The 13,869-nt window shown below is 42.8% G+C and overlaps 1 pseudogene; it reads right to left on the reverse strand.

Moving 5' to 3' along the window:
• Positions 1–1,201: 1,201 nt before the first annotated feature.
• LOC118896384 overlaps positions 1,202–13,869 on the reverse strand; it is an 85,811-nt pseudogene continuing 73,143 nt past the window's right edge.

A 13,869-nucleotide genomic window follows, 5' to 3' on the forward strand; every position in this document is an offset into this window, starting at 1 on the left:
TTTCAGTAGCGTGTGGCTTTATACGTTTTCATTAGAATTATTTTTTAATTTATTTATTTTTGGCTGTGTTGGGTCTTCATTGCTGCACGCGGGCTTTCTCTAATTGCGGCGAGCAGGGGCTACTCTTCGTTGCAGTGCGCGGGCTTCTCATTGCGGTAGCTTCTCTTGTTGCGGAGCATGGGCTCTAGGCGCATGGGCTTTAGTAGTTGTGGCTCGCAGGCTCTAGAGCACAGGCTCAGTAGTCGTGGCGCAAGGGCTTAGCTGCTCCGCGGCATGTGGGATCTTCCCGGACCAGGGCTCAAACCCGTGTCCCCTGCATTGGCAGGCAGATTCTTAACCACTACGCCACCAGGGAAGCCCTTCATTAGAACTTTTAACACTTAATTCAAACAATGGACTTCATAAGTATTCTGAGGTTATAAAATACCCTCTTCTATATACAAACTATTTCTGTTGCAAAAATGTTTTCTTTTTTTATACATAAAAAAATAGATTTTTCTGTCTCCACTGGAGCTTAAAACATTACCATTTTTTTCCTCAATTAAATTCTGTTCTTGTAGATGAAGTGAGAAGAATCAATACTCCAATATTTAAAAAGCATGAATGACCCGAGTCCTTATTAACTGTGGGCCATCACGCTCTCCTTCCCACTGCTTAAAGGGCTACAGAGCTGAGAGGGCCCAGGCCTGAAAGGCAAAGCTGCTTGTTTACAGACAAGGAAACGGATCTAATGTGGGCGGGTGACACGTCCGAGACCACAAGGCTAGTTTACAGCACAGCTAGGACGGTAACCCCCTTTTCCTAGTTTTCTAGTATTGAATATTGGAAGTAAATGTTATAGGTTATCTACAAAGTCAGCTACCATATGAATCTAATTATGTCAGTGTATTTCTTCTATAGCTTTGATCTGAGCATGTGATTTTTTTTTACCACTTTAAAAACATCTATATGTTATCTGGTAAGACTTTGTGAGGACAAGACAGGTACATTTAACCAGGGGGCCCAAATCATTCGTTGAAACATAGCAAAAAAGAGCAGAGATTCTGGAGGGACCCCAGAGCACCTCTCAGATTCCACACACTGTAACTCTCCACACGACAGTGTCCGTAGGATGCACCACTATGCTATGTAAGAAGCAAACAAGTCACATACATTCAGTACTCTGGAAATGAAGGCCTCATGGGCCAAGAATGTTTGGGATTTAACCATTGCAACAATTCATCTGGGCTGACTTTTTGGATCTGGTCCCACTCAGACTGGTAATGGATTTGCTGTCATCCTCACCAGTTCTTTTCTTCACTTCCCTGGAGAGAGAAAGAGAGAGAGACATATAGACAGAGAGAGAAAGGAGATAACTGAGGTATAAAACTGAACCGTAAACAGCTCTATAGAAATAAAACAGCACTACTGAGCACTTGCTATGCACCATCCAGACAGTGTTCTAAATGCTTTGTAGCTGTTGACTTATTTAATTCTCACAACAACTATGTGATTTTATTGTGCCCCATTTTATTTTTTTTAATGATTTTTGGCTGTGCTGGGTCTTCATTGCAGCAAGTGGGGGCTACTCTTCGTTTGCGGTGCGCAGGCTTCTCATTGCCGTGGCTTCTCTTGTTGCGGAGCATGGGCTTGGTTGCTCCGCGGCATGTGGGATCTTCCCGGACCAGGGCTCGAACCCATGTCCCCTGCATAGGCAGGCGGATTCTTAACCACTGCACCACCAGGGATGCCCTGTGCCCCATTTTATATGTGAGGAAACGAAGGCAAAAAAAAAAGTTAAGAAATTTCCCTTCGCTCACACAGCTGGAGAAGTGGCACAGCAGTTGGGCTCCAGCGCCTGCGTTCTAAGCACCAGGCCACACACTCCTGCATGAACACACACACATGCCCAGGAGCATACACACATGTGCACAGACACACATGCCCAGGTGCATACACACGTGTGCACACACTCACATGCACACACAGACTACTCTTGCTCTCTCCTGTGGTTTCACATGGCTTACAGTCTGCCACACGCACGGCTCACTCCTTAGGACTCTGGAACCTGGCTCCCGTCCCCAGCTAATGTACAAAAGCAATGATGACTTTACAACCATTCTGTAATTATACACGATCATGGAGATAACAACAGATGGTTAAAATCCAGGAAAAAAAAGTCTTCCTTTTGCCTCTTCCTAAATTTCTTTTAGAATTAACTTCTGGAGGCAGCACTGGACCAAAGATCTCCATGATCTTATGAAAGCCCCGTAGGAAGTCTCCTATCCCTGGGGATGCTTGGGAAATACACCCTTAGGCAAGCTGAATGGCAGTCTCTGTGGGTGAGGAGAGTGTGACAGCTCGTCCCCAAGATGGTCCCAAAGAATTCTGCCTCCCTGTCAGTGTCTGGCGCTCCCCCATCAAGTGGTGAAGCTTGTGCGGCTCCCCCGTGGTCAGCACCGGCTCTGTGACTGCTCAGACCAGTAGAATGGCGAGGAAATGGTGTGCTGAGATTTCCAAGCCAGACATTAATCAGGCCTGGCCGCTCTGAGCTGTAATTTAAGCAGCCCAGGGTTCTTCGCTGGAGTGAGGTCAGAGAGGTCCCGGGGGCTGAGATCCACAGAGCATCCTGGCCGCAGACGTGCAGACGCACCACAGCCCGTGTCCATCTGACTGCGAACACATGAGACACCCAAGGGAGAGGAGCTGAGGACCCTCCAAGTGAGATCCAGTCAATTCTGGTAATTTCAGAAAATAAAAAGTGGTGCTGTTCTAGGCAATTACATTTTGGGTGGTTTGTTACAGAGCGGTAGATCCTGGGAACTGGCATATTCCCAGCACAGAGATGCTGTTCAATAGGAATGGAATGGAATGGAATCCACATATGTCATTTAAAATTTTTAGCAGCCACATTAAAAAAAATGTAAAGAGAGAGACAAGTGAAATTAATTGTATTAATATATTTTATTTAACTCAGTATTGCAAAAATACTATCATTTCAGCATGTAACCAATAAAAATATTAATAAGGTATTTTACAATGTTTATACTATCTTCAAACCCAGTGTTTATTTAATATATCCGGCACATCTCAGCTTGGATCAACCATACTTCAGGCAGCTAGTGGCCACCAAACCGGTCAGCACAGCCCCAGAAGGAGCTGATACCTGCTAACCTTTGAAAACCACTGCACTGTGAGTAGGAAACAAAAGGGAAACTAGTTCTTGCTGAAGGCCAGTTAATAAATGCTATGTTACATGTCTTCACATATTCCTTATTTAATACAAATAACACTCACACCCGCTCGCACAAAATCCCGACAGGTGACAGGTGAGTATCACTGTCCTCACCTCACAGATAAGGAATCCAGGACTCAGGAAAAGAAGCAAGATACACAGTTCAACCCATAAACCTGATAAGACTCAGTTCAGACTTCTAACCTCCAGAACTGTAAGATAATACATTTTTATTGTTTAAACCACTAGGCTAGTGGGAATTTGTTACGGTGATGACAGAAAACTAGTACAACTTCCAAATGCAAAACCTCGACCATTTGGTCATTCAATAAATGTCTGATTTATGCCAAGCTCTGGGATCCTCAACTAGTGAGCTTTGAGAGAGAGACAGATGTCTTCTAAATAAATTGTTACCAGGTCCCGAGAGAACTGCTAACACACAAGCACAGCGTTTGCAGGAACACAAAAGGTGCACCACAGTTGTGCTGGGGCGAGGGGAAGGCAGGCTTTGTGGAGACTGAGCTTCAGGGAGACTGACAGTGGAGCGACCTCTTGATGGGATAGGAATTCACCTTCATGTAACGAGGAAGGGAGATCCCAGGTGCAGGAAACAGCATGCATGAGGCGAAGAGGCATAAAAGAACTTGGCCACAACTGGAAGCAAAGTTTGCTGTGTGGATAGATTATCTTTCGTTTGGGAAGCAAGATAAGAGACGCAAACAAAGGTAGGTGAGGTTGGGCTCTGAGGGACTATTATCCACTTGTTAAGGAGCTTGGACTCTGTGCTGTAGGTAGGACACCTACCTACAGCAAGAAAGAAAGTGCAAGACAGAAAGTCTTAATTGGATTTTTATTTATAAAGATCACCCTGTTTACAGGGTTGGGGATGAACTGATGCTGGAGAAACTCTGAGGCAGAAACTGAGGTGCCTCCTGCACTACCTGGAGTAGGAAATTCTGAGGCCTGAAGCAAAAGAGAGAGAGAGAGAATGGACAGATTCAAGAAAGATTACAGAGAGGTCACCTAATCAATAGGGCCCCTGAACCCACTAGAGGTAGGTGATGGAGAAAGAGAAGAAGGAGTCAAGACTGATTCTGGTCGGTAGCTTCCTGAGATAGGACATGTAGAATGAGGAACAATTTTAAAGAAAAATTAACACATTAGAATTTGGACATGTTGGGGCGGTCATGCCTATGGAATTCCCATTTGTTAGTGGATGGGAATATGGTCATGGAATTTTTTTAAAAGATGGAAATTAAAAATACAGAAATTGGAAGTCATCAGCTAGACATAGTTCTAGAAACCATGGGGGTGGAAGACATTAGGCAGAGAGAGAAAGGAAAGAGGAAGAGAGTGCAGAATAGAATCCTGAGATTTCCAACATTCAAAAGGCAAGCCAGAGATTCAGCGTAGTGAAAAGTCCCAATTTTGCTCTTAGTAGCTGTGTCACTTGGAGCAAGCTGATTAAGCATTCTAATTCCCAATTTTCTTATCTGTACAATGGGTATAGTACTCACGGCATCCTCACAAGACAACTCACATCGCTCCCTTCTGGGAGGTCCAACAGCCTCTATTAGCTACATATCATATGGCTGCCTGGTCATATATTTTGTTTTCTTTTTTTTCTCTAATATTAAATTGTATGGCCTATCTTACATACCCTGATATCCCTACACGGCTTTGATGCTGAGCACTCATAATTATACAGATATTATTGAACCTGAAAGCAAATATTAAGGGAAAAAAAAATAGGTACCCATATTGTTCACCTGGCCTTCAGTTTCTTTAATCTACCAAAAATGCAGGCACATCCTACTTTAAGGAAATCAGGAAGATACAATTTCATACAACTCAAACAGGTTTAAGGCTGGGAAAATTAAATTACCTCACCAAAAACTACCATGTGCTTCACAACTGCATTTTGAATGACTCAATCTTATGGACAGGTTTACACCCAGTGGGCTCAGCAGTGGCGCTGATACATCAGCCTGAACTTTTGTGTTTTTCTCAAATTTCAGGCCGTTGATCGATTTAATGCCTGTTGAACTTGAATGTTTAAAGCCTGTGGTTCTAGTGACGGCAAATGTATTTACCAATGGACAATGGTTGGGATGAATGTCCTATCAGCCCTACAGGGAAAGCGCATTTCTAGGAGAAACTTTTCCTGGGGTTGAGAGGTTTTCCAAGAAAAAGCAGAGGAGTTCAGGTTGTTAACCAAACATTTATGGCCTCCTTCCGAAAACAAATTTTGTTTCAGACAGTGCAAATCCATAAACTCTTCTAGTTCAAGTTTTATGACGTGACATGGAATGAAAGGGACCACGCCGGGAAATATCTTATGAAATCTAAATCAATCTAATCATTTACAGACAGTTCTGGGTGTACTCTGATGCTTTTGCAAATATGTTCCTATAAAAGGGTTTCATCTTCAAGAAATGCATGGAAAAGACTCTGACAAGTACAGGTTTCTGCTAACTGACTGTACTGCTGAACTGAATGAATAAGCATTTTCAGAACTCTAATGAAAAACTGATGAACTCATAAAAGTGCTAACAAAAGATCAAGATGAAAAAAAAAATTAATTACATGGGACTGAGTGAACTGATGAGGATGAGTATAATTTTTGTGACTTTCTGTCTGAATTTAAAAAAAAAAATCCCACAAGGACTCAGAGGCAAAGAATATACAAATCAATTTTCACTGCAAAGTAAAGGAGCTGTTACAGTGGAGGATTACCGGACTGAATGTCAATATTATGACATAGTATGAGTGCGTTTCATGTTTGGTAATTGCAATCATTGTTGCTTTTGTTGTGGTCATCCATGTACAATGCTTGGTGTCAGTCTATTTATCTCTTGTAAAAATAAAATACAGTGTGTGTATATAAAAAAAAAAGAACTTACATGTTTTGCATTATATATAACATTCTAAAGGCTGTAACACTTTATTTTTTTTTCACATCTTTATTGGAGTATAATTGCTTTACAATGTTGTGTTAGTTTCTGCTGTACAACAAAGTGAATCAGCTGTATGTATACATATATTCCCATATCCCCTCCCTCTTGAGCCTCCCTCCCACCCTCCCCATCCCACCCCTCTAGGTGGTCACAAAGCACCGAGCTGATCTCCCTGTGCTATGTGGCTGCTTCCCACTAGCTATCTATTTTACATTTGGTAGTGTATATATGTCCATGCCACTCTCTCACTTCGTCCCAGCTTACCCTTCCCTCTCCCCATGTCCTCAAGTCCATTCTCTACATCTGCAACTTTATTCCTGCCCTGCCACTAGGTTCAGCAGTACCATTTTTTTAGATTCCATATATACGTGTTAGCATACGGTATTTGTTTTTCTCTTTCTGACTTCACTCTGTATGACAGACTCTAGGTCCATCCAGCTCACTACAAATAACTCAATTTCTTTTTTAATGGCTGAATAATATTCCATCGTATATATGTGCCACATCTTCTTTATCCATTCGTCTGTCGCTGGACACTTAGGTTGCTTCCATGTCCTGGCTATTGTAAATACTGCTGCAGTGGACATTGTGGTGCATGTCTCTTTTTGAATTATGGTTTTCTCAGGGTATATGCCCAGTAGTGGGATTGCTGGGTTGTATGGTAGTTCTATTTTTAGTTTTTTAAGGAACCTCCATACAGTTCTCCATAGTGGCTGTATCAATTTACATTCCCACCAACAGCGCAAGAGGGTTCCCTTTTCTCCACACCCTCTCCAGCATTTATTGTTTCTAGATTTTTTGATGATGGCCAGACTGGTGTGAGGTTGATACTTCATTGTGGTTTTGATTTGCATTTCTCTAATGATTAGTGATGTTGAGCATCTCTTCATGTGTTTGTTGGCAATCTGTATGCCTTCTTTGGAGAAATGTCTATTTAGGTCTTCTGCCCATTTTTGGATTGGGTTATTTGTTTTTTTGATATTGAGCTGCATGAGCTGCTTGTATATTTTTGAGATTAATCCTTTGTCAGTTGCTTCGTTTGCAAATACTTTCTCCCATTCTGAGGGTTGTCTTTTCGTGTTGTTTATGGTTTCCTTTGCTGTGCAAAAGTTTTTAAGTTTCATTAGGTCCCATTTGTTTATTTTTGTTTTTATTTCCATTTCTCTAGGAGGGGGGTCAAGAAGGATCTTGCTGTGATTTATGTTATAGAGTATTCTGCCTATGTTTTCCTCTAAGAGTTTGATAGTGTCTGGCCTTACATTTAGGTCTTTAATCCATTTTGAGTTTATTTTTGTGTATGGTGTGTAACACTTTTTTAAATGGTAGTTTTTACCTGTGGAAACTACGCCGCTTTCACTTAAGACTTGGGTACTTTGACAAGCAAATCTGATGGCACAGTATAAAGCAAATTAAAGTCTTTACATGTTTGTTTATTTCTAATTTTCATATTTAACACATTGTTAACATAACTCAGAGGACTCAAGCCAGGCCACAATGCAATAACAACCATTTAAAAAACTCCTTGATAAGTGGTTCACAAGAAGTGACCTTGTTATCAAACGCTTCTGCACGCAGGTGTTTTGTGTTCCCAAAGAAACACAAACCTGAGTGGAAGCTACACTGTAAACAAGGTGGCTGCCGGGCTGACCCGACTCACGGGCAGGAGCACACGGGGGAAGGGCACAAGCAGCCTCCAGCTCGCCTGTCTTTGCAACATAGAGAATCGATTATAAAAAGAGAATCAATTCTGCAATCTGGGTGCGACGGGGGCACTTTGGAGTCATTTAACTGTAATATGACCCCACAAGACAATCCAGTGTTAAACAGTGATTATGTTATTCCGTGGAGTCCAGGCTGTTATACATAGAATCACAGACTGTCAGGACTAGAAAGGGCCTCAGGGATCATTTTCTTCAGCCCCCTCCCTCGCTGTACAGATTAGAGATGCCTAAAGGAAGACAGGGACTTAGTCAAGACTCTTCAGCTGTTCGGGGTAGATTTAAGATCAGACTTTGAGCCTCCTGACACTACAGTCCTCCAACGTGCTGGGCAGAAGCCAGCAGCCACGCGGAGGGCCTGACCTGCAGCATCCTTTCCTGCTCATCCAGGACAGCAGTGCAGCACCCCCTGCCTGAAGCTAAGGTAGCACCGAGCCCCTTATTGTACTAAAGTTAAGATTCTTATGAAACCAGAATCTCACAAATGATCACGAAAAGAACTACACGCCTTAAGTTATGTTTTTGCTTTGTCAGCAATTAAAGTATCATTGGCCTGGATTTTGTTAATGCACGTTTTTTTTTTCTTTTTTTTTTTTTTTGGATACTTAATCCCTTTAGACCAGCAAAGAATCATCTCTTCATTTGTGGCAGAAAACTAGGCAGAAAAAATAAATCTAACAGAAAACATTCTTATTTCCTAAGAATGCTGCAAGGATTAAAGTACAGTTAAATCCAAGTTCTTCAATGATGCAATTTTCATTCTAATCCACATCCCCAAATATTATTTATTGCTAACACCATTGACTTAGCTTAATAATTACCTGGGTAATAATTTAAACAAAGTGCTTCCAACGGGCATGATATACAATTTGCTTTGTTGAGTTTTTTTTTCCCTTTACCTTGGAAAATGTCATAATAGACAGCTATATTCATAATAGTCTCCTGTGTTTAAAATCTGGCTCCTGGAAGTGATTCATACACATCAACTATTAGCTTTGTGGTGACATCTTGCAGAAATGTCAACGACACCTCGGATGCACCTCCTTTGTTTGGCAGTAAAGGTATTCTGCTAAAGTTCACAGTGAACAAGCAGCATTACCAGTTTTTATAAAAACCATGTTTGTTTCTTCAACCACTACTGAAAGACAAGACAGTGTTTTCCAATGTAGATTCATGTTATGGTCAACAAATCTGGCACACACAACAGCTAAGTGAAAATTCAATCCTGCATCCAGCTTTCTAAATGTAAGGCAAAACTTTACCGGGAGAGATGGAAAGCAGCTTCCACTATATTCGAACCATCTTTGGCGTTTGTTTTACAAAATAATGCCCCATAGGTCTGTAAAAAATATAAATACACCATTAAATGAAGGCTTTAATTAGGTTTCCTGGAATGTTAGCTTTTAAAACCAATAAATAAAATAAAAATACTCCCCTTTTGAGTATGCTAAAACTAATAGCTAAGAAATTGAATTCAAAGTTTCAATACTTTAAAAAAAACAGGTTTGAGCCTAGTTATTCCAGGAACAACTCCTAGTCAGAGGATTTTTATTTTGCATCCAAAAAAAAAAAAAATCCCGTAATACAAAATTTCATGTTTTAAGGTTCTTATTTCCAAGAGTCACACGTGCTACCAAGTGTTCTCTATCAAATAATTTGAGAGAGAGAAAAATGATAGCTTAAGGTAACCACTCAGGAATTAAATGTCCATCTAAAGTATGTGATGAATTGGGAGGTTGGGGTTGACATATATACGCTAATATGTATAAAATGGATAACTAATAAGAACCTGCTGTATAATAAATAAATAAATAAATAAATAAAGTATGTCTCCTTTTGGCCAGAAGCTAACACACATTCCCCCTAACATCTTTTCCTATCAAGATTCAACAGCCTCTTTGTCACTAAAACCAATGGACATTTTCTAGTCCTCTATTTTTCAACCCCCCCCCCAGTGGTTACGCATACAATCATCGATCATACCACTCTCCTTCTTCAAACCCTTTAATGCTTCCCCCGTCCCTCTCAAGTAATACTGAAATGCTTACCTGGCCAACAAGGCTTAACTTGTATGTGGCCCCAGCCAACCTCCCAGGTTTACCTGTCGCCACTCTCCCTCACTCACGACGCTCAAGTTACCCTGGCCGTCCCTCTATTTCCCCAATGCTGCAAATTCCCTCCCACCTCAGGACCTGTGCACCAACTGTTCCCACTACTAAGTCATCCCCTACCCCACTAACCCCCTTCACCAGGCTGACTTTTACCTCCCTTCTAGATTTCTAGGTAATCCTCCCTTGAATTTAAGTGTTTTCTAACTCTGAAAAGTCGATATTAGGTTTTCCTATTATAAAACCTCTTGACATATGTATTTTCCCAGTATAGCACTTGCCACAGCTGTAATTGACCAAGTTATTTTTGTGTGTCTTTGTCTAACAAGGTGGAGACAATTTCCCTTAGGAAAGGAGAACTGTGTGTGTTGTGGGGCTGGGTGTGGGCGACACAGTCCTGTGTGGGATACGGGCAGGATGTGATGGGTGTTCCGGAGCAGAGAGAAAGGGAAGAACCGAACAACGGGCAAAGATTACCGTGAAACCTTTACCCATGAGCCCCCAAATCCACAGAAAAGCTTAAAAGAAAAAACAAACATGAATGTATTTCTAGTAGAAATGGCTAGTGCTGCTACCCGGCACAGCCAGGTTATGGGGTGAAACAGAGACTGCCTTTGAGGATGCAGGAGGGTGGAGGTCAAGAGATGCATAATAAGGAAGCAAACCTTGGGAAATCTGAGAAATCGTGGAGAGGGAATAAAACTGGCCTGCAGCCAGGAATTCTGAAATCTCTAGAGGGACACGTGGATTACATGAGTTCAATATCTATCTGCCCCAGACAGTAAACTACGTGAGGGCAAGGACAGTCTGCTTTGTTCTCTACCCTTTGCTCAGCTCACAATGAAGTGCTTTTCACATGGTGGATACAATTAAATATGTGTTGAATCAATCTCTTCTGTATTTCATTGCCTAGTTTTGATGTTTACCATATTTGGTTCAAAGTTCTAAAATTTAAAACAAGTAATAATTCCAACTTAAAATAGTGAGGTTGGGACTTCCCTGGTGGTCCAGTGGCTAAGACTCCGAGCTCCCAATGCAGGGGGTCCAGTTTCGATCCCTGGTCAGGGAACTAGATCCCACATGCCACAACTAAGAGCTTGCAAGCCGCAACTAAAGACCCCGCATGCCACAACTAAAAGATCCTGCATGCCGCAACTAAAGATCCCGTGTGCCACGACGAAGACCTGATGCAGCCAAATAAATAAATAAATAATATTTTTTAAAAATAGTGAGCTTGAAACTTCTTTTTAAAGTTAACATGTGTATGCTACAGAGCAGTCCTTTCATGGTGCTGAGAACAGACAGCAATGATAGCAACATCAGGTCAGACTGTTACGGTAAGAACCTCTTATTTGACCCAAGGAGCATCTGGTTCCTTGTTTGGGTAAGACAAGTCATAAGAGGGCCATGCAGCCTTCTGATACAATGATAATAACGAGAGAATAAACATTACCCACAATAACAATCTGGACAGAAACAGGGTCCAACCACTATACAAATGCATAACCAAAAATAATTTTACACTATTCCAACTGAATACAAACCTTAGAGAAAAGAACAAATCTTCCAATTCCCTTCACCCCTTCACCCAGGTGACACACAGCACCACCTGCTGCCCCTTGGCACAGGGACCCTCTGGAACCAAGCCCATGTTTTCAAAATAGGACACCCATTCTTTTCCCTTTACCCAAATTCCAGGACTAGAGAAGGGTTCCAGGAACTGGGGAAGAGTGAGGAGGAAGACAAGATAATTTTGCCTCCTCTTTGTCACTGACACTCAGTGGGGGAAAATGATCACGTGATGGTTTTACCTCTCTAAGGGATTTAATTCTTGGTGCAATTACTAACAGTTGTGGGGCAGACAGGCGTAGGGGGGCACTGGGAGTTCTGCCTGTATAAGGACAGAAGACCCATCAAACTGAGTGGAGGTCCGTCAAACAACCTCTTCAGCTAAGGTTGACAAAAGTGGAAGACAGCTTCCTGCTTGGACCCACTCCCACTCTTACCATGGCCAGTTTTTCTCCAAGGTACCCTGAGACATGTTTTTGTCCCTCTGCTTCAGCAGCATCATGAAGATCAGCCTTGTTTCCTACCAACACAATAGGAATGCTCTCATGGGCTGCAGCCTACCATGAAGAAAAGAAAAAAACTGTGCACACGTCACACACTGGACAAGTTATGAGGATGATGTCGACAACAGCTACCATTTCCAAATGCCCCTTATGTGCCGCGTGATGTATACACAATATCTTCAAACCTCAAACTATCTCTAAAAGGAGCCAAATTTTCTCCCATTGCCAGGTGAGAAAACTGAAATTCAGAGAGGTTAAATAAGACCTTGTAAGGACCAGGGCCAGGGTGGTCCAAACTGATTCCATCACCCTTGCCACTATACAAACCAATAAAACTCAAGAGGTGTGACCACAAAACTCTACTCGGCTGTGGTGCCCACATAATTTTCCACAACTTTCACTCCAAACAGTGGTGATTACAAATCAACTTCATTACCCCAGGTATAAAACACACAAGAATTCCCTCAGCTACAACAGGACAAAAATGGAGTCTGAAAGTTCCACACTCACTGCTCTCTGGTTTATAACAAAAGCAAAATACAAGGGCCCTAAAGGTCAACATTTTTCTTGTGAGGAGTCACTGAGCGATCACTCAAAGTAACAGACTTAGGATTAATGCCCCCAAATCAGCACAGCACGCTGTCACACAGCCCCGACACTCACGGGGGAGCTGGCGAGCGCAGCGGAAGCGGTGAGAGGCAGGGTTAAGCTTGAGACCCCACCAATCCCACCACGTGGCCGCTCACTGGCTGCGTGAAGTCAGGCGAGTCTCTTCCTGTTTCTGCCTCACCTTCCCTATCTGTAAAATGAAGGGATCAGCAAGGGCACATCCCCCTTCAGCAGGCGGGATGAGACGGGAGGACAAGCAGACAACCCTTGCTCTGGATCCCGAACAAGAGAGACAGCAGCCCTGACTGAGACGCGGGGAATGACCCTTTGCGGTGCCTAAAGACCTCCAGGTGCTCATCCACTTCAGTGCCACACCTGATACAGCATCAAGAAATGAGCCGCAGGAACAAGGAAACTGTATTCGACGTCCTTTCTCTTCAGACCATTTTCCTCCAAATGAACGTACCAGAGTGAAGTAAAAGCGAAGGGGAGGGCTTCCCTGGTGGCGCAGTGGTTGAGAATCTGCCTGCTAATGCAGGGGACACGGGTTCGAGCCCTGGTCTGGGAAGATCCCACAGGCCGCGGAGCAACTAGGCCCGTGAGCCACAACTACTGAGCCTACGCGTCTGGAGCCTGTGCTCCGCAACAAGAGAGGCCACGATAGCGAGAGGCCCGCGCACCGCGATGAAGAGTGGCCCCCCGCTTGCCGCAACTAGAGAAAGCCCTCGCACAGAAACGAAGACCCAACACAGCCAAAAATAAATAAATAAAGATACTTCTCCATTAAAAAAAAAAAAACTAAGGGGAGAAGGAAATGAAAGGCCTTCCCTAAAACTGGACACCCCAGCCATTAAGGTGTTAAGTAATTGCGTTCGGTGGGGAACTGCTCAGGATCCAAGGGGGCATCACGTGGAAGCCATGAATCAAATATTCGCTTAAGTAAACCAAGGGTCTGAGCGTCTAAATGACTTCCCAAAGTCATAAGGAACATACTGGCACCTCCTTCAAGTCCTGACTCACATATCACCTTCTGGTGTGGCTACCCTGACCACACTACCTGCAGCCCCTGCCTCACCGTAACACCCGTTATCCAGCCCTCTTTTTGTTTTCATAACATTTATCACTTTCTATCATTCTACTTAGTTTATTTAAGTTTGTTGTGTGTTATGTCTCCCCCACTGGAGCACAAGC

The sequence above is a fragment of the Balaenoptera musculus genome, chromosome 6 (genome assembly GCF_009873245.2).
Source record: "Balaenoptera musculus isolate JJ_BM4_2016_0621 chromosome 6, mBalMus1.pri.v3, whole genome shotgun sequence".
Taxonomy (NCBI): domain Eukaryota; kingdom Metazoa; phylum Chordata; class Mammalia; order Artiodactyla; family Balaenopteridae; genus Balaenoptera; species Balaenoptera musculus.